Genomic DNA, 24,016 nt, shown 5'->3' with positions numbered 1-24,016 from the left:
ATGACTTGCTCAGCCTACCTTCATATAGAACCCAGGATCAGCAGCCCAGGGACGGCACCACCCACCATGGGCTGAGCCCCCTGCCATTGATCACTAAATGAGAAAATGCCTTACAGCTGGGTCTCATCAAGGCATTTCCTCAGCAGAGGCTCCTTCCTCTCTGATGGCTCTATCTTGTGTCACCTCTCCCCATATGTACAGGAAGTATTTATTACGTGATTTCCTTAGTTTGACAACAACACAGAGTAGATTTATACTGACTTAAGACTACTACAGCTTCAGTGGGAGGTACATTTTATGAGATTCTTGTGGTGTGTGTGGTCCAGTGTTGGCTGGAAATCTATTATCTAACAAGTGACTATACAAAGAACACTGTACAGATGAGAACGTTTGCTGAGCATCTACCAAGTGCACATGCAAGGTCAGCTTTCTCTCATATAGTCTTCTCAAGAGCCTGGAAGAGGTTCTATACCTGCATGATAAAAGTGAGACGCAGCAGTATCATTATTTTCTAAAACCCCAGACATAGCATGAAATTAAAAGTCTAGCACTCTGATAGCAGAGAATGTGGTGGCAATTATTCAGTGACTTATTTTAAAAAATGTTTGGTGAGTGTTCTAGTGTTTGATCTCTGTTCCTAGGATAAACACTGTGACCCACAACAGCTTAGAGGAGGAAAGTGTATTTGGCTTACATTTCCAGGTCAGAGTCCATCATTAAAGGAGTCAGGGCAGGAGTTCACATGGAAACTGAAGCAAAGACCATGGTGGATTTCTGATTCCTGGATTACTCCCAGACTTTCAGTTAGCTTCCTTCCTTATACAGCCCAAGTCTACCTGCCCAGGCATGGTATCACCCACATGGCCTGGACCCTCCTTCATCAACTAGTAATCAAGAAAATGCCCCACCCCATAGACATGCTCACAGGCCAGTCTGGTGAAAGCAACTCCTCAGTTGAGACTCCCTCAGAGCACTCTGAGCTGTGAAGAGTTGACAGGAGAACAAGAAGTCTATATCAGCCCTCCAAGAAGAGGGAGAGGAATGACTGACTGTAGGAGGCCTGCCATGAAATGCTACCATCAGATATGGCCCAGCAATTTTAATCACAAACACAAAAGACTAATGGAAATACAAAGAACTCCTGCACATGATAGAGCCCTTTACATTCTGTCATGGATACAGGAGGTGCCCTGAGGACCCCATCCCTTCCTAGAGCTCTTGACTGAAGCATGATCCCAATTAGTCTTAAACATGGTATGTACTCACTCATCAGTGGATACTAGATGTAAAGCAAAGGATAACCAGACTACAACTCACAGCTCCAAGAAGCTAGCTAACAAGGAGGACCCAAGGAGGGACGAATGGATTGTCTGGGGTTGGGGGTGGGCAAAGGGGAATGGGGGATGAAGGATGAGAGCATGGGGGGACTAGATGGTCCAACTGTAGCAGGGATGGAGTGGGAGAGCAGTGAGGAGGATGCCATGGTGGAAGGAGACATCATGGGGATGGGGAGAGGGGATGGGTGCTGGGGAGGTTCCCAGGGGTCCCCAAGGATGACCCCAGCTTGGACTGCTGGCAGTGGTGGAGAGGGTGCCTGAACTGGCTTGCCCTGGTGGTCAGACTGGTGAATGCCCTAGCTGTCATCATGGAACCTTTCTCCAGTGACTGATGGCCAAACGCCAGGCCAAGCTTGGGGAGTGCAGTAGAGGAGAGAGAGGAGGGATTCTATGAGCAGGGGTGTCACGATCATGATGGGGAGGACTGCAGAGACAACCAAACTAAACTAGTGGGAACTCATGAAATTTAGATCAACAGCTGTGGAGCCTGCATGGGACTGGACTGGGCCCTCTGCATAGTGTGTCAGTTGTGTAGCTTGATCTGCTCGAGGGGCCCCCTGGCAGTGGGATCAGGGTCCATACCTGGTACATGAGCGGGCTTTTTGGAACCCATTGCCAATGGTAAGATACCTCGCAAGGCCTTGAAGCAGGGGGAAGGGCTTGGACCTGCCTCTACTGAATGTACCTCACCATGGGAGGCCTTACCTTCTTGTAGAAGGGAATGGGGGGGGGGGGCTAGGAAGGGAAGGTTGGAGGGGAGGGAGGAGGGAAGAGGGGGATCTTTGATTAGTATGTAAAATGAATAAAAAAAAATCCTTAGTAAGGAAAAAAAAACCCTGGAGCCAGATATTGAGGGTGAAAGCTGAAAGATCAGAAGAGCAAAGGAACAGCCACAATCACTTCTTACTTCTATGAATCCTCTGACTAAATGGGTGCTCTAGATTCTGCCTCTACCCACCTTACCTTCCTGTCTCTACCTCCCTAGTGCTGGGATTAAAGACATGCATCATCGTCTGGCTCTGTTTCTTTTTTAGACTGGATCAGTCTCCTGTAACTCAGGGTGGCCTTGAACTCGGATCTTCCTGCTTACTCCTTCTAAGTGTTGGGATTAAAGGTGTGTGCCACCACTGCCTGGCCTCTATGGTTAACTAGTGGCTAGCTCTGCCCTCTGATCTCCAGACAAACTTTATTTGTTAGAACACAAACAAAGTATCACACAACACTTGACTGTGTGGTGCCTGCCGTAGGAGGAGATACCATTTTCTTTCAAGGCATAGCCACTAGAGGACCATTTATGATGAAGAAAGGGTTCAGAAGGAAAGGAAGGGGGGTATTGCATGGTAAATAGCAAACATAATCACAATACAGTGCATATATGCATGAAACTGTTGTAAACAAATCTTAGAGCTTTGAAAACTGGCTTTAAATGCCAGAATTCTGCTTGAATGTACATGTGGCTTTCTGCCTTGGGCATCAGGGAATGAAGAGGTAGACCACACAGGCTGATGATACAGGCTGATGATCCCCCAAGATCAAACCAGTGGCAAGTGCGAGACCCTGAACCCCAACTCTAGCCTGCAACTTTCAATTTTATTTTTCTATTGCACTCAGCTGCTTCCCAATTCACACATCTTCGTATTCAAAGAGGCTATTAACCTACTGTATCCCCACCACCTGAGGGTCTGCAGAGGGACGCAGAAGCAGTTAGCATCTTCGTGAATAAGCATTACTGGAGTCTGAACTCATCAGCCTGGAGAAATGCCGTCTCTTGTCTTTCAAAGAAAGGGTAAGTGACCTTGCTCTTCTGGAAGAAGTAGGGGCATGAGGGTAACATGACCCCATAGCAGCTCCAGCTCTGTGGATCTTGGCTCCCCTCCCATGTTCCTCGGCTCTAAATTGAGAGGCGTGAACCAGCTGGTTTCAAGGTCCTTCCAGATTTTATGGGAAGGAACTTATTTTTAGCAGTCCCTGGAACAGACTTCAGCATTCTTGGAACCAGGAGTTCAAAGGCAAAACAAACAAGGATAACATCTTGAGAAGTAAGATTTCAGCCAGGCGCAGTGACACCGGTCTATGGTTCCAGCTGCTTAGGAGGCTGAAGCAGGAAGACCACAAATTCAAGGCCTTCCTGGGCCATAAAGTCGGGTCAAGGCCCACCTGGACAACTTATCGAGGCCTTGTCTCAAAATTTAAAAACCGAAAAGAAGAGCATGGGACTGGAGACGTGGCTTAGTGGTAGGGCACTTGCCTAGCACATTCAAGGCTCTGGGTTTGATCCTCAGTTTAGAGTTTTTAAAACTGCTCTTTTCTGCCATTTCTTAACCTGCTAGAAGGTACCGTGGGACTAAGAGTCGGAAGATTTTTCTAAAGACTCTAAAATGCAGAATTGGGATATTAGCTGGAGACCTTAGCATTGCCTACTACTGGTGCAGTCCCTGGGACCCTTCACACCAGCTGACAAGTTCTTCTAGGAAAGCCAACCTCAAACAGTAGTCCTTGGAAGATGTCAAACTCATAAACCAGGTGGGAGGAAATAGATTTACTTCTCGTGTTCCCATCCAATCCATTTTCTCCTTGAATGTGATCAAAAGAGATGACACAGGCAAAGCCAGGCTCAGCGGGAGAAAGATGCTCAGTTCATGGCACAGGGATTCCCAGGCCATAAACAGCCTGAGTTCCCAGCAAACTTCCATGCTGACTTGGGTAGTAGGGCATGGGGGAGGGGGGCAGAGGAGAGGGAAACAAAGGAGAGAGGGGAAGGAAAAGGGAAGGGTGAGAAAGGAGGGAGTAAGAGAGAGGGGGAGAAAGAGAGGGAAGGAAAGAACAGAAGGGAGGTTAAGAGTGGAAGGAGGCAGGAGCTAGAGGAAGAGATGGAAATGGAGGTAGAAAGGAGAGGAGGGAAGGAGAGAAAGAAGGAAGGAGAGAGGGAGATCAAGAGCAGGGTAGGGGGTGGGGTGGGGGGGAATTTGGAAAATGGGCTTGGAGAGCTAGCCAGAGAAGGATCACTGAGCAAGCCATTAATTTTCCACAAGGATAATCAATGTCTCATTTTTCTTTTCTCTGGCTGGTTCTCAATGTTCATCAGGCTCAGGCTACTTGCAAGGAAAATTTCTGCCCTATGTGAGAAGAGACACTTGCTCCTGAATGTATGTCGACCACCCAGGAACCAAATAGTACAATGCTCTGCCGCCCCCCCCCCCAAGCCTGTCCCTGCCCTGCTAGCCTGCCCCGCCCCTCAGCGGCTCCTCCTTTGTTTGCCAGCTCTTGTCAGCTCATAGTCAGAGATATGAAACTTGGAGGGGATATTAGGAACTCTGCAAGCAAGCCTCCTTGTTTACTCCCACAGGCCTTGCTGGGAAGTATTTAGCAAGCATATTTCCTGAAGGCCACTCTCTTTGTAAGAAACCCCATTGGTGATTTAATTAAGCCTGCATAAATGCTAAATGGGATTCAACCAGGATGGGATTTGCTGATTTGTATGTGCTGAAATAAATTTCTTGTTCTGTTCTAATTGAATAGATTGAACACAGACTGTATTTGTTCTTATCCTGCAGCCACTTTCACAGGAGCGATAAATTGGAAATGTTATCTGGCTTGGTATATGAGGGTTTTTCCCTGGGAAAAATCACTCTGCCATGAGTGAAAGAATGGAAGGACTGAAAACATCTTTTCATTTTACAAAGTCAAATGTCACAAGCAAAGGCACCTCTAAGATATCACATTATGTATATAATATATACACATACATGCATATGCATATATACTTATTTATATTCACTGTTTACAACGTCGTCTTCATCACACAAGTGGCTAATGTATGGTCAGTAAAATGGAAAATTAATGTAACCCTTCTAAAGATTATTATCATTGTTTGTGTTTTCATGAAAGTTTTGCACATAGACCCAAGAAAATAATGACACCTTTGAGAGAAGCCACATGCATAAAGATGTCCTTTGCCACATTATAATGCTAAAACCAATGGAATAACAAAATAATTTTGCAACAACCTCTAAGAAGGAAATCAGTACCTTCACTCTGATGTTTTCTCAATAGAAAACCAGACAACTTTACTGTGAAGGATTCAGACATTATGTGGAAAACCACTTGAGGTATAATGTGAGTTAAATTTACACACTGTCCTAGTCACTTTAACAGCCATTTGGACACAGCTTTGAGTCACCTGGGAAGGAGGTCTCAACTGAGGAATTGCCTGATCAGATTAACCTATGGGCATGTGTCTGGGGGTCATCTTAATTATTAATTAATGTAGGAAAACCCTGCCCATTGTGGGAGGCAACATTTCCTGGGTGAGTTGTTCAGAGCTGTATAAGAAAGCTGTAAACATATGGATTTTGGTCCTACGTCCTGCTTAATCCTCTTGTCCTGGCCTTCCTCAATAATGGACGGTCACCTACAAGCTAAAACAAACCCATTCTTCCTCCAAGTTGTTTTTGGTCCAAGTATTTTATCACAGCAACAGAAAGGAAACCAGAGCCCACATAAGAAACCAGACTGCACCACTTCTTTATTTTCTTAAGCTGACAGGTTGCATGAAATACCCAGGACAGAAAAAAAAAAAAAAAAAAAAAAAAAAAAAAAAAAAACACAGAGACAAAAAAAATCAGGTTAGTGGTATTGAGACTGGAAATGGCAAGAACGGACTTGACTGAGAATCGATAGTGGGTGAAGGTTCTGGGAAAGACACTAATAGCCATTTCACAGCATCATAAGGCAATACTGAGAGTCATATTTAAAATACTTCAAATGATAGGGTTTTGTTTTTGTTTTTCAAGACTGGGTTTCTCTGGGTAACAGCTCAGCCTGTCCTGGAACTCACTTTGTTGACCAGACTGGCCTCAAATTCACAGAGGTCTGCCTGCCTCGGCCGCCCAAGTACTGGGATTAAGAGCATGTGCCAGTCATCACCACCCAAGTAAATGATAGTAGTTTTAAAGAACAAAATTCATTTTTACCTAATACATAAAAACACTAAAATCAGGCCTAATGATGGGATGGGGTGTTTTAACACATGAAGGTACTCTAAATCGGGCTAATGTATCTGTCTCCCAAACATTGATCATTTTTATAAGGAGAAACCTTAAAACCTTTCCCTTCATCATTGTGTAATAAAGGACGAGGGTCTCTAGTTGTCATAGTCCTGCTGTGCTGCTAATGAAGCCTGTGCTATAGCCTTCTTATCCCTTACAATTGCAACTCAGAGCCCTTTCAGCTTAATTTAACCCATTCCTATAATCTATATGTTGCCGTGTGGCCATAGCATTACCACCCTGCGGGCATCTTGTTGCTCCTTTTGCGGTGGCTGGCATCCCCTCCTGTCTCATCAGAATTGAGAAAATTCAAGGTTAATAAAGCATTATGCAGTCTATTTCTAGGAGTCATTGTTACCTGTTGCTGTTTATTTGGCATATCCTTTAAAGTTCGATTGGATCTTTCTATGACTGGTTGGCCTATGGAATTGTGTGGTGTACCTATAACATGCTTTATATTGTAATAAGCAAAAAACTGTCTCATTTTTTGAGACATATGCTGGAGCATTGTAAGTCTTAATTTGTACAGGTATTCCCATGATGGCCATAACTTCTAATAGGTGTGCAATCACAGAATCAGCCTTTTCAGAACTCATAGGAGTTGCCCATTGAAATCCTGAATAGGTGTCAATGGTATGGTGTATCTATTTTAATCTTCTGAATTCTGCAAAAATGAAACACATCCAACTGCCAGATTTCATTTCTTTGTATGCCTTTGGGGTTGTTTTCTGCAAGTAGTGGAGTTTGGTTACAGAAGGAACAAGTAGGAATTTTTTTTTATAATTTCCTTAGCTTGTTGCCAAGTGATGGAGAAATCCTTCTTCAAAATGCTATTTAAGTGGTGTTTCTTATGAAATTCTGAGGCTTCTATCACATAACCTATTAATAACTGATCAATATCATTATTACCCTGTGCTAGTGGACCTGGAAGATCCATATGGGATCTGATGTGTGTGTATACATACATATACATATACGTATATGCATACATATGTGTATGCATATGCATGTACATGTACATGTATATGTATATGTTGTTCCCTATTTCTGATTATTTCATGTAATTGTATAAATAGTGAAGTTAATTCTATATTGTCAGGAATAAATTCAGTAGTTTCAATATGTAAAACGACTCTCTCTGCATATTGAGAGGTTCCATAAAATCCATTAGTACCATAAAAATGGCATATGGTTCTGCCTTTTGTATGGAATTGTAGGGGCTTTGAACCACTTTACTTAAATCTCCTTATTTATATCCTGCCTTTCCTGATTTTTTTTGTGTCAATGTAGATGTGGGGACTCCAGTGATTGGTTTTTGCTGTACAATGTGAGGAAGGACCCATTCAGTTCTCTTTATGAATACTATTCTCTTGCTTTTGAGATAACAGTTGTTAATCTCTCCCATAATGTTACTGCAAGCTCTTTGCCAGTACTCATTATCTTTCCATAATAAGGAAATTTCCTCATTAGTTAAAGGTTCTACAATTTCTGCTGGGTCTATTCCTGTCAATTGATGAAGTCTTAATTTTCCTTTTAGAATCAATCAGAGATCTTTTCTACATGTCTTTAACTTCTTGCTTGGTTTACGTGGTAGAAATAGCCATTCCAATATCTTCCCTCTGCATCAAAATCCCTGTGGCAGAATGTCTGGAGGGTAATATGACCAGAATGCAGTTAGATTCTGGATTCACATGATCCACATGTGCTTCTCATATTTTCTTTTCTACTAGAGCCAACTCCTTCTCAGCTTCAGCTGATAATTCTGTTGGACTATTTAAGTCTTTGTCCCCTTTTAGGGTGTTAGTCAAATTTGCTGTGTCTGATGGACAGGTAATCTTCAAATATATCTTTAAAAAAACTTCAGAGATCTACAGAATATGGCATTTAAGATGTTTTAATAATGTAAGGGTTTTTTTAATGAGACATTTTAATGAGACTCCTGGCAGTGCCAATCTACTTTAGAGAAGATGATGGGCATTGAAGGAACTCCACATGTAATTTACTTTCTTTGTGTCAAAAGTTAGCTACTGGGCAAGAAAATGCCCTTGCCTTGACTATTGATGGTATGCTGTCCAAATTGGACAAGCAGGACAGAACAGAAAGTGACTGCAGAACTTTGTCAAGATGAGGTGGGATAGTCCTTCAAAAATCCTGCTTCACAGATAAGTCTGTCAGATATTCTAGCCAATGGATGCCCCAACATTGCAGAGGAACCTTGGATGACTGTCCAGGTAGCCAGCTGTTCTGTCAATTCTTATTTTTGGAAGTTGTTTACTCTACACTTCCTGTTTACTCAGGTAATATGAGTTTCAGGTAATAGAGTCCTTCTCAGGTCTCTGATGGATTTGAAGACTAAATAGTTATAGTGTTCCTTGTTACCAGACTCAGAAAAGAAACTCACTAAAAGAGGTGTAAAGTGTATAAGATTGAGAAACATCAAAAGATAGTTATGAGTTGGTAAATGCAAGTTAAGATAGAAATTGAATTAGTTACAACACTTTGGACTCACCAAGACTGAATAGATAATGGAGTATTTCTTTAATTTGTCAAATGCTAATGGACTAGATGTTGTTAGTGTAATTATTGCATGAATATATTTGTATATAGTTATTGTACTTATTGTACATAGTTTTTCTATGCTAGTTAAAACCTTTGCTTTTTGTTTAGATAAAAAGGGGAAAGCGTTGTATGATATATGTTTGTGTTCTGACAAAGTTTGCCTGCAGATCAGAGGGCAGAACTAGCCACTAGTTAACATAGAGGCCTGGCAGTGGTGGCACACACCCAGCACTTGAGAGAAAGAAGTAAGAAGATCAGGAGATCAAGGCCACCCTGGGCTACATGAAATTGAACCAGTCTAAAACAGCTGGGCAGTGGTGGCTCATACCTTTGATCCCAGCACATGGGAGGCTCACACCTTTAATCGCAGCACTAGGGTGGTGTAGACAGGAATATAAGGTGGGTGGAGATAGTATCTCAGCCCCCTTTCAGTGTGAGGATTCATAGAGATAGGGTGGCCTCCATGCAATCTAAGGATTTGTAGACAGGATCCCCCCCCCCAAGTTTGGTCTGAGATTTCTTAGAGGTAAGAGTCTCTAGTAGCTGCTGCTCTGCTTCTCTGATCTTTCAGCTTTCACCCTCAATATCTGACTCTGGGTTTTTATTGTTAAGACTAATTAGGATCATGCTTCACTCTCTAGCTTAAAAAGAGGTACAATAGATACACTAAAAGAAGAGAGAAATCGTTAATGAAACCAGAGAAAGGAGAAACAGAGGAAAATAAACAGAACAAAGGGTAATGAGTGCACAAAAGGCTCCTGACATGGTAGGTACTATTCAAAGGACATCATTACTTTAAACATGAATGGTCTAGATATCTCAATTGAAAGACAAAGGCTGCTGCAGCAATTAAAAACTATAATCTATTTGTAGACAACCAGTCAATTTTAAATGTAGTACACAAATAAAATATAATAGATAAAATCATACAACACAGTAGCCAAAAGAGATCTGCTGCATCTATATTAATTCCAGTCAAATCAGACTTTTGTTTTATTTCATTTTTACATCACTAAAGATCAAACCTAGAGTTATATGCTGGGCAAGCACTCTACCACTGATCTATTTCCCCATACCTCTTTTTATTTTCACTTTGAGATGGAGTCTAAGTTGCCCACGTTGGTCTTGAATGTGGCAATATTGTGTTCACCAATATATTGTGCACCTTAATAAACTTATTTAGGGTCAGAGAACAGAACAGGCACTAGATAGACATAGAGGCCATAAAATGGTGGCACGCACACCTTTAATTCTAGCATTCAGGATGCAAAGATCTGTCTGGATCTCTGTGAGTTCAAAGCCACACTGGAAACAATGAGGCATGGTGACACACTCCTTTAATCCCAGGAAGTGATGACAGGAAGCAGAAAGGTATATAAGACATGAGGACCAGGAACTAGAGGCTGCTTAAGCTTTTAGGCTTTTGAGCAGCAGTTCAGCTGAGATCCATTTGGATGAGGACACAGAGGCTTCCAGTTTGAGGAAACAAGATCAGCTGAGAAGTTGCAAGGTGAGGCTATGGCTTGTTCTGTTTCTCTGATCTTTCAGAATTCACCCCAATACATGCCCCTGAGTTTGTTTTTATTAATAACACCTTTTAAGATTTGTGATACATTTGAACTCACTGTAGCCCTGGTTGACTTTGAACCCAGCTCTGAATCAGACTTTAGTGCAGAAAAACAAAGGTCAAAGGTACAGATTTGACATAAGTTAAAGAAGTGACTCAGAAGATGAAGGTACTTGCCATTCAAGCCTAATGACAAGAGATCAATCTCTGGGTCCCACCTGAGGGTAGGAGAGAACCAACTCGGCAGAGTTGCCCTCTGACCTCTATATGAACTTGGAGGCACACTCCAGCCCTCACTTAACACATTATGTGTGTGTGCATGCATACACACAAATAATAACAACAATAAATTAAAAGTTTTAATCTTTTTATTTGTTTACTCTTCTCTTATGCAATACATCCCAACTGCAGCCTTGCCTCCCTTCCCTCCTTCCAAGCCCTCTTTCCCTTTCCCCCAGATCCACTGCTGCTCCATTTCCCTTCAGAAAAGAGCAGGCCTCTCAATGATATCAACCAAACTTGGCATAACAAGATGCAACAAGACTAGGCACAAACCCTCATGTCAAGGCTGGTAGAGGCAACCCAGTAGAAGGAAAAAGTCTCATGAGCAGGCAATAGAGTCAGAGACACCCCTACTGCCATTGTTTGGAGTCCAACAAAAACTCCAAGCTAAAGAAATACATCATGTACACAGAGGGCCTGGCACAGACCCATGCATGTGCTGTGGTTGTTACTTCAGTCTCTGTGAGCCCCTATGAGCCTGCTTAGTTGACACTGTGGGCTATGTTCTGATGGTGTTCTCTACCCCTCTGACTCCTACAACTCCTTCCTCTCCCTCTTCTTCAGAGTTTCCTGAGCTCCATCTAATGTTTGACTGTGAGTCTCTGTATCAGCTCCTATCAGCTGCTGGAGGAAGCCTTTCTGATGACAATTAGGCTAGCCACTGATCCTATGAGTATAGCAGAACATTGTGATACATTGAAAACAAGACTCAAAAGAAAACATACAGCATCAAATATACATTTTAGAACTTAAATTGAATTATTGTCATTCATTTTAATCTTGCACGCATTATAAATCCCACATTACCTTATTGTTCTGTTTAAATAATGGTATTTTGAAGACACTTAAAATATGTTTCTTGAAAAATATGAACTACTAAAGTTTATACAAAAAAACAAACTGATCATTTAAATAGTCCTGTATCTGTTAAAATACTACATTTATTTTTAATAACTCCCCTGAAAATGAAGGAGTTGTATAGAGATATTTTCACAGGTGGATTCTACCAAACTCCCAAGAAAGAAATGATGCCATTTCTTTGTAGTTCCTCCTGGAGGATATCAACAGAAGAAGCAATTCAGAGCTTACCCTATGAGATCTTTGTTACCTCAATACCAAACTCATTTAAGGCATCATAAGAAAGGAAAACTGTACTAATATCTCCTGTAAGAATAAGTATAATATGACACACTAGAAACAGAATTCAGCAAGATATAAAAATCATTATGTGGGCCTGGGGAGATGGCTCAGTATGTAAAGAACTTGCCATGAAGACAAGAAAAACTGAGTTCATCTCCCATGGGGCACAGTGGCACAAGACTGAAACCCCTGTGCTCTGGGGACATTGTGAAGACAGATAGACTCCAGGGGCTCAGGATTCTTCCACTCTAGGTGATGTCGCAAATTCCACGTTCAGTGAAAGGCCCTATCTCAAAGAGTAAAGGTAAAGAGTAATAGAGGGAAACATCCCAAGGTCAACCTCTGACCACTACATGTACCTGCATGGGTGAGCACACCCACATACACAGGTGTACACATGTACACCCATGGACACAAACAACAGAAAAGTAATGGTGTATAACCAAGCATAATGAATTGCAGAGTTACATGAGTAGATCCAAACTGAACTCAGGCACATGTGTCCAATCTCTTGACCTTGGGAAAGGATGTAATTATCTATGAGGTTCATTCAAATTCACACAAACAAGTTTCCAAGAAAGTCTCATAATTTTCAAGTAAGCTCACCATTTTGTATTTGGTTATATTCATAGATATCCCTGGCAACATGTAACCAAACTTGTATATATTATTATAGTCCACCATTCAACCGTTTGAAAAGAAAAAGTCACATGATCAAATCTACAGGGGAAAGCATTTGGCAAAATACAGTATCTATTCATAATATTGAACTCTCAGGAAACACAGATAAAAGAAAAATCTTCAAACTTTTTCAATTCACTTTTAAAAAGTCCACAGAGATATCAGCATGGCTGACATCATATTTACTGCTGAGAATCTGGAAGGTTCTTCTTAGAATCAGAAATAAGGCACTGATATCCCTCTCATCAGTTCCGCTCAGTATCATGCTGGAACATATGGCTAAAGCCATAACACAAGAAAATTAAATAGAATTAGAAAGAATTAGAAAGAAAAAAAGCTTCCTTTGTAAGCAACATAGTTGTGTATAAAATGGCAATTGTGTATAAAATTGCCAAAAATATCCATAGCTAATAAATAATTACAAGAAGGTCACAGGATACAAAATTGATAGACAATGATAATTTCTGCTCTATATATCAACGAACAACTGCAACTGAAATTAAGAAAAAGTTATTATTTGCATTAAGCACCAAAAATTCTATAGGCATCAATGTAATAAAATATGTATCAAAGTCTATGTGAGGAAAACTACAGAATTGTTAAATAAGTCAAAAAAGTCCAAATGCATGAAAACAATTTTTTGAATTGTTCATATCCACAAATGGGAATCATCAAGCCTGTGAGTATATCAATATTTCCCAACTTGACCTACAGGGTCAGTACAATCACAGCCAAATCCTTCCTAGTTTATTCTGTAAATGATGACTCGCAGATTCTACTGCTGACATGGGAAGGCAATGACACAGGTTACTTCAAGACAACACCGAAGAGGAGCAAAGACAGAGGTCTGGCTGCCTGACTTTGAGGCTTACTGCAGAGCTCTAGTAATTACAATGGCATGGTATTGGTACAAGAATGGACAAATCATTTTTGTGCAAGGTTGGATACTTTGTTTCCTTTGTAAATTAGTGAATCTTAATTGTAGAGAAAAATAGGTTTAATTTAGAGATTTGTATGTATGCAATGTGTTAGCAACATGTACATGTAATGTGATTTTTATCTTTGTGTGAGAGGGATAGAGGAGGACAACAGGATGAGGATGGAGAGGAGGAGAAGAAGGAAGAGGAGGGGGAGTGGGGAAGAAATGGGGGGAGAGGAGGAAAGAATGAAGAGGGAAGAAGAAGGAAGAGGAGGAGGAGGAGGAGGAGGAGGAATGATTTTTCACAAAATATAGCTCAAAATAGATCCTGAATGTAAAAGGTAAACATCCGAAAGACAACATAGAAAAAATCTGGATATCAGGCTTTGTAGTGTGTTTTAGATTTAAACATGATTAATTTTGTCCCACCCCTCCCTGAGGGACTGACTATTGATAATTAATGTTGGCTAGAGAAAGAAGTGACATTTCTTTCAGTGATGAAGGCCCTGGTTCAGGTGCCCAGGCTACAGTAAATAGCCTAATACCCATACTCATGAAGCAACACTAATTAAACTTACCTAGTCACACAGAGAAAAGACATGAGAGGAGAGCAGGGCTTATGGAGAAAAAGGGTTGCAGAGGAAGGAAGGAGGATGATGGGGGGATGGGGGTGATTCACGTCTATCATACATTGATTATGTATGATCTGATAAAGGACTTTTATCAAAAATACATAATTTTTTTAAAAAATTTATTCTTCTCTCATACATTAAATCTCAACCAGTTTCCCCTCCCTCCACTCCTCTAAGTCTCCCCTCTACCTCCCCCGCCCTCAAAACTACTGCTCCTCCATTTCCCTTCAGAAAAGAACAGGCCTTCCAAGGATATCAACTGCACAAGTCATAACAAGATACAACAAGACTAGGCACAAACTCTCATATCAAGCCTGGACGTGGCAACCCAGTAGGAGGAAAAAAGTCCCGACGATACTCAAAAGAGTCAGAGACAACCTCCACACCCATTGTTAGGAGTCCCACAAAAACAGCAAGCTATATGATCATAACATATATGCAGAGGACCTAGTGTAGACCCATGCGGGCTCCATGATTGTCACTTCAGTCTCTGTGAGCCCCTATGAGTCCTGCTTATTTGATTCCGTGGGCTGTGTTTACATGGTGTCCTCAACCCCTCTGGCTCCTACATTCCTTCCTCCTTTTCTGCAGAGTTCCTCAAGCTCTGCCTAATGTTTGGCAGTAGGTCTCTGCACCCGCTCTCTCTCATCAGTTGTTGGTGGAATGCTCTCTGATGACGATTGGGTTAGTCACCTATCTATGAATACAGCAGAATATCATTATGAATAATTTCATTGACTTTTAAATTTTTTTTGGCCAGTCTTGTTTGGTTCTATCTTAGGTCACTAGGCTATCTGATTCTTGGCCATCTCAGCTCCCTCTCTTGGCATGACCTCAGGATGAACCAGCCATTGGTTGGCCATGCCTTTAAGTTCTGCATGATCGTTACCCCAACACATCTTGCAAGCAGGACAAATTGTAAGTTGAAGGTTTGTGGTTCTGTTGATGTCTCAGTCCCAACACTGGAAGCCTTGCCTAGTTACAGAAGATGGCTAGTTCAGGTTCCATATTCCTCATTACTAGGAGTTTTCCCTAGGGTCACTCTTAAAGATTCCAGGGAGTTTCTACTGCACTAGGTTTCCACATTGCTCCCCAAATGTCCCTAATTCCAGTCATCTCTCCCAATATTGTCTCTCTCCCCACCAATTTGATCCCTCCTGTTCCCATTCTCCACAAGCACCCAGTCTACCCACAAAATTTATTCTGTTTCCCCTTTCCATGGAGATCGGTACATCCCTACTTGAGTCCTCCTTGTTACTCTGCCTCTCTGGGTCTATGGATTTTATCATGATTATCCTTTACTTAACAGCTAATATCCACTTAGAAGTGAGACATACCATGTTTATCTTTCTGGGTCTGGGATACCTCACTAAGGAGGATTCTTTTCTAGTTCCATCCATTTGCCTGCAAATTTCATGATGTTTTTTTTAACAGCTGAGTAATACTCCATTGTGTACATGTACCACATTTTTTTTTATCCATTCTTCAGTTGAGGAACATCTAGGTTGTTTCCAGTTTCTGGCTATTATGAATAAAACTACTAACATAGTTGAGCAAATGTCTTTGTCCTAAGATGGCATGCCACTGAGTATATGCCCAAGAGTAGTATAGTTGGGTCTTGAGGTAGATTGATTCACAATTTTCTGAAGAAACGTCATATTGATTTTCATAGTGACTGTACAAGTTTGCACTCCTACCAGAAGTGGTGGAATGTTCCCCTTGCTCCACATCCTCGACAGAATGAGCTGTCACTTGTGGTTTTTTTTTTATTTTAACTATTCTATAGGTGTAAGATGGAATCTCAAAGTAGTTTTGAGTTGCAATTCCCTGATGGCTTAGGATGTTGAACATTTTTTAAGTGTGTTTTCAACCATTTGAGAATTCTGTTTAGATCTGTACCCTATTTTTAATTGGATTACTTCATTTGTTGATGTCTAGTTTCTTGAGTTCTTTATATATTTCAGATGTAGAGTTGGTTGGTGAAAGTCCTTTATCATTCTGTAGGCTGTGGTTTTGTCCTTTGCTTTACAGAAGGTTTTCAGTTTCATGAGGTCTCATTTATTGATTGTTGATCTTAGTGCCTAAGGGATTGATGTTCTATTCAAGAAGTTGTCTGCTATGCCAATGGATTCAAGGATATTTCCCACCTTTTCTTTTATCAGGTTCAGTGTATCTGGTTTTATGTTAAGGCCTTTGATCCATTTTGACTTCAGTTGAATTTTTTTAGGGAGATAGATATAGATTTATTTGCATTTTTCTACAAGCAGAAATCCATTTAGACCACCAACATTTGTTGAAGATGCTTTCTTTTTCCATTGTTTATTTCTGGCTTCTTTATCAAATATGAGGTGTTCATAGGTATGAAGATTTATGTCTGGATCTTCTATTTTCTTCCATTGATCAACATATCAATTTTTATGCCAATATTGCGCTTTTTATTGCTGTAGCTCTGTAGTACCCCTTAAAATCAGAGATGGTGATACCTCTTGAAGTTCTTTTGTTGTCCAGAATTGTTTTAGCTATCCTCAGTTTTTTGTTTTTCCATATGAAGTTGAGTATTATCCTTTTAAGATGTGTAAAGAATTGCATTGGAATTTTCATCAGGATTGTGTTGAATCTGTAGATTGCTTTTGATAAGATGATCAATGTTACTATGTTAATTCTACCAGTCCAAATATTCTGATATCATCTGCAAATAATGATACTTGAGCTTCTTCCTTTTCAAATTGTATCACCTTGCTCTCCTTCAGTTGTCTTATTCCTCTAGCTAGAATTTCAAATGCTATATTGAGGAGACATGGAAAGAGTTGACAGCCTTCTCCAGTTCCTGATTTTAGTGGAATTGCTTTTAATTTCTCTCCATATAATTTGATGTTGGCTATTGGCTTGCTATAAATTGCCTTTATTATGTTTAAGCATGTCCCTTGTATCTGTAATCTATCCAAGACCTTCATCCTGAAGTGGTGTTGGATTTTCTCAAAGGCTTTTACAGGATCTAATGAGATGTCATGATTTTTTTTCCTTTCAGTTTGTTTATATGATGGATCACATTGACTGATTTGGTATGTTGAACCATTCTTGCATCTTTGGGATGAAGCATGTTTGATCATTATGGATGATCATTTTCATGTGTTCTTGGATTTGGTTTGCAAGTATTTTATTAAGTATTTTTGCATCTATGTTCATGAGGGAAATAGGTCTGTAATTCTCCTTTGTTGAATCTTTGTGTGGCTTGGGTATCAAGGTAACTGTGGCCTCATAAAGTGAATGTTTTATGTTTTTTTTCTGTTTATGTTAGTGAATAATTTGAGGAGTATTGGCACTTCTTTGAAAGTATGGTAGAATTCTGCACTAAAACTATCTGGCTCTGGGCTTTTTTTTTAGCAGGGGTGGGGGTGAGGTTGGGAGACTTAATGACTTTTTCTGTTACCTTAGGAGTTATAGATATATTTAAATTGTTTATCTAATCTTGATTTAAGTTTGGTAAGTGGTGCTTATTGAGAAAATTATCCATTTCATTTAGATTTTCCAATCTTGTGGACTACAGATTTTTGAAGTATGAACTAATGATTCTTTGGATTTCCTTGGAATCTGTTGTTTTGTCCTTTTTGTTTTTGATTTTGTTAGTTTAGCTATTCTTTCTCTGCCATTTTGTAAGATTGGTTAAGGGTTTATCTGTTGTGTTGATTTTCTCAAGCAACTAACTCTTTGTTTCATTAATTCTTTGTATTGTTCTCTTTGTTTCTACTGCATTGATTTCATCCCTCAGTTTGATTATTTCCTGCCCTCTACTATTTGGTGGGGTTGTTTCTTTTTGTTCTAGAGCTTTCAGGTGTGCTGTTATGTTGCTAGTGAGTGATCTCTTCAATTTCTTTATGGAAGGCACTTAGTGCTATGAACTTTTTCCTCTTAGCACCGTTTTCATTGTGTCCCACAAGTTTGGGTGTGTTATGCATTCATTTTCATTGATTTCTAGGAAGTCTTTAATTTCTTTCTTTCTTTATGCTTTGGCCCCATAGTCAATCAGTAGAGAGCTATTCAGTTTTCATGAGTTTGTAGGCTTTCTATTGTTTCTGTTGCTGTTGAAATCCAGTTTTAATCCATGATGGTCTGATAGGATGCAGGGAGTTATTTCAATTTTCTTGTACCTATTGAGACTTGCTTTGTGACTGAGAATGTGGCCAATTTTGGAGAAAGTTCTGTGAGGTGTTGAGAAGGTATATTACTTTTTGTTTGTGTGAAACATTCTGTAGCTGTTAGGTCATTTTGATTCATAATGTCTGTTAGCTTCAGTATTTCTCTATTTAGTTTTTGTCTGAGTGATCTGTTCGTTGGTGAGAGTGGGTATAGTCTCCCACGATCAAGGTGTGAGGATCCATGTGTGATTTAAGCTTTAGTAATGTTTCTTTCTCAAACATGGGTGTCTTTGTGTTTGGGGAACAAATGTTAAGAATTGAAATGTTATCTTGGTGGATTTTTCCTTTGATGAATATGAAATGGCCTTCCCCGTCTCTTTTGATTAATCTTGTTTTGAAGTATATTTTGTTTGATATTACAATGGCTACACCAGCTTGCTTCTTAGATCCATTTGTTTTTCAACCTTTACTCTGAGGTAATATCTATCATTGATGGGGAAGTGTGTTTCTTGTATGCAGCAGAAGGATGGATCCTGTTTTCATATCCATTCTGTTAGCCTGTGTCTTTTTATCAGGGAATTGACTTCATTGATATTGAGAGATATAAATGACCAATTATTGTTAATTCCTGTTATGTTGTTGTTGTTATTGCTGGTGATGGTGGTGGTGGTGGTGTGTGTGTATTTCTCTTATTTTGGCTTTGCTGGTGTGAGATTACTTATTTCCTGTGTTTTCATGGGGATAGTTAACCTTCTTAGGTTGGTGTTTTCTTTCTAGTATACTCCGTAGGGCTGAATTTATAGACAGATATTATTTGAATTTGACTTTATCATGGAATATCTTCTTTTCTCCATCTATGATGACTGAAAGTTTTTCTGGGTATAGTATTCTGAGTATAGTATTCTGGCATCTGTGGTCTCTTAAGAGTCTGCAGCACATCTGTCTAGGCCCTTCTGGCTTTTAGAGTCTCCATTGAGAAGTCAGGTATAATTCTAATAAGTCTGCCTTTATATGTTACTTGTTATTTTTCCCTTGCAGATTTTACTGTTCGTTCTTTGTTCTGTATGTTTAGTGTTTTGATTGTGACTCGGGAACTTTCTTCTATGATTCAGTCTGTTTGGTGTTCTATAAGCTTCTTGGACCTTTATAAGCATCTCCTTTAAGTTGGGGAAATTTTCTTCTATGACTTTGCTGAAAATATTTTCTGACCTTTGAGCTTTGAATCTTCTCCTTCTTATATTTCTATTATTCTTGGGTTTTATCTTTTCATAGTTTTCCGTGTTTCCTGGATGCTTTGTGTCAGGAACTTTTTAGATTTACCATTTTCTTTGACTGATGTATATATTTCTTCTATTGTATCTTCAATGCCTGAGGCTCTCTTTTCAATCTCTTGTAATCTGTTGGTAATGCTTATGTCTGTAGTTCCTGATCACTTACCTAGATTTTCAATTTCCAGAATTCCCCCAGTTTGTACTATTTTTTATTGCTTCTATCTCCATTTTCAGGTCTTTAACAGTTTTATTTATTTTCTTCAACTGTTTGTTTTTCATGGCTTTCTTGGTGGGATTTAATTTCCTCTAATTTTTTTGTTTGTCTTTTCCTCAATTTCTTTAAGTGATATAGTTCTTTAAGGTCCTCTATCATCTTCAAGAAAAAGTTGATTTTAAGGTCTTTTTGCTACAGTTGTGTTGGAATATTCAGAGCTTGCTCTGGTAGGATAATTAGGCTCTGGTGATGGTATGTCACCCTGGCTGTTGTTGACTGTTTCTTTTCCCTGGCATCTAAGCATCTGAGTTTGAGATGATTGTAGATCTAGGCGAAGATGACTGGGTTTGTCTTTGTTAGGTGTTTTGTTCCTTGGTTTCTGTTTCCTCTCTGGTCTTTTGGTTTGTGGGGCCTATAGTTGAGCAGGAGTTCTCTGCCTGAGTTGGGGGCTGGATTTCTGGCAGGCAGCTTGGCCTCTTGTGGAGCAGGAGAGTCACCATCTGAGTTGAGGACTGGGGCATGAAGAGAAGGAGAGAAGCAGGGGAGGAGGACTGGGGATAGTGTCCATGGTGGGGGTGGGCACTGAGAGAGTGGAGGAAGAGGTCCATATATGGGCAGCCTAACTAGAGTTCTGACAGCCATCATGGCCTCTGGTCCAGCAGGGAATCTCCACCCAAGTTGGGAACTGGGACAATATAAAGAAGAGGGGAGGGAAAATTGGTGCACCTAGAAAGTGGGGAGTTCCACAGGCAAGCAGCATACCAGGACTTCTGATGACTGGTATAGTCTTTGGTTGAGCAGGACATCTCTGCCCAAGGTGGGGCCTGGGACATGATGAGGAGGAGGGAAGAGGGTATTGTGGATATTGTTTCAGGGGAGGGGCACCAAGAGAATGGAGAAGGTACACTGGAGTTCTAGAAGCCAGCAGCATGGAAGTCTCTCTCTGCTTGAGATTGCCTACCTGTTCTTCTGGCTGTTGTGGCCTGCACTTGAGCAGGAGATAGCAGCTTGAGTTGGGGGGGTGGGAACCAGGCAATGGGGTTGGGGGCTATGGAGGGATGATGGAGGACTGTGTATGTGGGAACTGACCAAGTATGAGAGTTCTGTGTGCTGGTAGCCTACATGTTCTTCTGGATGGCCTGGCTTGCACTTAAGCAGGGAATGTCCACTGGAGTTGTGGGTGGGGACATGGCAGCAGGGGTGGAGGGTGAGGAGGGAAGGGGTGACTGTGAGTTGCATCTGTGAAAGCCAAATCAAGGCAGTGGGAGAGTTCTAGAGGCAGGTGACATACCTATCCTTCTGGATGGCCCACAAAGGACTCTTCAACATCAACAGCAAGAGCATATAAGGTTTTACCAATTGAAAATGAGCGAGGGCGGGGGGCAGCTGGAAATGCAGCACAGCTGTCACAGTGCTCACCTAGCATGCATGCAGGCCAGAGTACATGAACTAAGCAAGCAGTGCCCACCTACAATCCTTACACCTAGGACATAAAGGCCAGGAGATCAGAGTTCAAGCTCATCCTTGGTTTACGCAGCAAGTTTGAGGTCAGTCTGACATACATGAGACCCTGTCTGGAAAATAATATTAGCAATTTTGTCAGATACTTCTCCCAAATAATATACTGATGGAAAAGAAACACAAATAGTGCAGAGTATCATATCGTTAAGAAACTGAAATTTAAGACAGTAATAAGATAAGATTCTATGCCTATTAGAATGGCTGAATTAAAAAAAAAAACAGACAAGATCAAATGTATACAAAGCAGGGAAAATGAATAGTATATTTGTTCATAGGAATGGAGATTGGGCAGTCACTTTAGAAGACAGCTTAGTAGATTGGATAAAGCTCAATATAGTTTGGTATGATATATCAATTGTGCTTTTAGGTATTTACCAAAAATAGTTAAAAACTTAAGTGTGACAATGTGCAGAAATGCTTATAGGAGCTTTATTTATGTGAGCTGTTGTTGGGAAGCAACCAAGATTCTCTTCCATAGCTGGATGAATAATCTGCAATGCAGCTGTGCAATTGGCTATTATTCAAGGGTTTAAAAGAAACATGCTCTCAAGCCATGATAAGACAGGGAGAAAACTTAATAGCATTTGCTCAGCCAAAGAAGTCAGTGTAAAAAGCCTGCATACTGTATTATCCCAATTGTATTACAGTCCACAAAAGACAAAACTATAGAGACAATGAGAAGATGGTGGATGGGAGGAGGGTGGTGATAAAATAGTGAGTGCCGTGATGCTTTTGAATTGTGGAACTATTCTATACAATTGCATGGTGATGTTATCCATGCAATTTAGCATTTTTCAAAAAAATCATAAAACTGTATAATGCAAAGGAAGTTCTTCCTATGACCTAAGGACTTCAGTTTATAAGGATGTATAATAATTGCAGCAACCATAATAATAAATGTCCTTGTACAAGACAGTAGTAACAGAAATGAATTCGGGGTAGGAGTGGGGTCGTATGGGTGCCTGGAACTCCCTTACTATCTGCCTGACTTTTCCATAAATATAAAACTACACTAACAGGGCAAATTTGGTTGGTTTTTCTGCCCAGCTGAAACATCCTTTCTTCCCCCTAGCAGATGCCACTGTCTGGGAAATGCGCCCTGCCTTCCCCTTTTGTTAGCATTTGTTCTCAGAAGGTCCGTTTGTGTTTTAATTCACCTTTTCTGGTCCTTTCAACCCAGTGACAGAGAGCTGCAATGGCCATCCTTTCTGCGTGGTGCTCACTGTACAGCTCCCAGTGGAGCCCCAGCCGGGTCTGCATTTCTGAGGTCTCCATCCTTCCTCTTGATGAGCTTGTGAACCTACATTCTAACAGCAAGTGGGAAGAAGAGTCAGTATTTACCTCCAAGATCATTGTGAGGATTAAATAAACCAGTCCCTGGTGCCTAGTAAGCATTCAATAAATGTAAGCTGTTATTCTGTTATTGTTTATACACTTTCACACAATACTCACATCAAATGGAAAAAAGATGAAAGATTCCAGCTCAAATTATTTCTGGACTGTCAAAATGCATAAAAGAAACATGAAGACAGGATGCTGGAAGCACCTGCCCAGAGGCAAGGGAAGGGAGGGAAACACATGTCAAAATGGTTTGAAAGCTCCTCTGCCCTTGATCGGCGTGCCCAATGTAGCTCACCCCAAATCCCTTTAATAATCCCCTTCTGTGAACTGTACCCTAACCTTGTGTCCTTTGGACAGGACACAAGTATGAGCACTGTCCACAAGTGCTCCACATCCTCTGGCCAGAGCCTCCCACCTCTTGAACCTGAACCCGGAAGGGTCAGAGGCCCCAGCATGTTGCTTCTTATTGTATTCCCTCTGCTATTTATATTTTGCTCCTCATGCCTGGAGCCCATCACAGGGAGAGGAAGATGTTCAGAAAACAAACAGCATTCCTACCTGATGTTGCACTTGCTAGAAGCTGTTAGTATAATCTTGTCTCTTCACTTTGGGGAGCTTAAAGTACAGACATTGCTTTCCCTCGAGTCTTAATATCAAAGGACTCTAAGGAGGTCAAAGGAAGTTTACAGTACCACAGTCCACTCCACAGACAAGTTGCCACATATTTTCTTGACTCCCCCCCCCCCATGTTTGAAATGTGTACTTGCTATCCACATCCTAGGAGCATCTTCAGGCAACAAGGCCTTGCTTAATTCTCTCCTCTCTCTAATCCCACGAGGCTGTTTGCAGAAGCCTGGGTACTTCCATAGCATCTTTCTGAAAGGAGGACAGAGTTTGCATTCTGATTCTTCTTGCTTTTGTGACAAAAAATGTTCTGCAAGCCTCGTTTTTTTCTCCTACCTCTTCCCTCTTTCGTTGTTGAATTTGAAACTCATACATCAGACACCACCACCTCTCTAAATTATTGTTTAAAAAAAGAAGAAAATAAAGGTATCTGCTCAAATTGACATTTTCATCCTGCCCATTGATTCTAGAGTGGCAGGTTATAATTTGCCAACATGTTCACATCCAAACACATAGGACAGTGATGCCATCATGTGGTTCGGCTACCATTACCACCTCCCCAGGGGGACTTGCTTAGGTCTGCAGATGTTGTGATTTAAAAAAAAAAAAAAAGGAGAGAATAGAACAATAGCTCTTCCCTTCCCTAAGATTCCTTATGCACCAGACATGAAGGTGTTCCCAGGTCTATTGGGTGGGTTAGATCAGACACTGTATGCTACACAGGGTGAGAAAAGACAGCTTTCC

This window comes from Peromyscus leucopus, chromosome 1 (assembly GCF_004664715.2).
Source record: "Peromyscus leucopus breed LL Stock chromosome 1, UCI_PerLeu_2.1, whole genome shotgun sequence".
In the NCBI taxonomy this organism is placed as follows: Eukaryota; Metazoa; Chordata; class Mammalia; order Rodentia; family Cricetidae; genus Peromyscus; species Peromyscus leucopus.
This window is presented reverse-complemented; position numbering follows the sequence as displayed.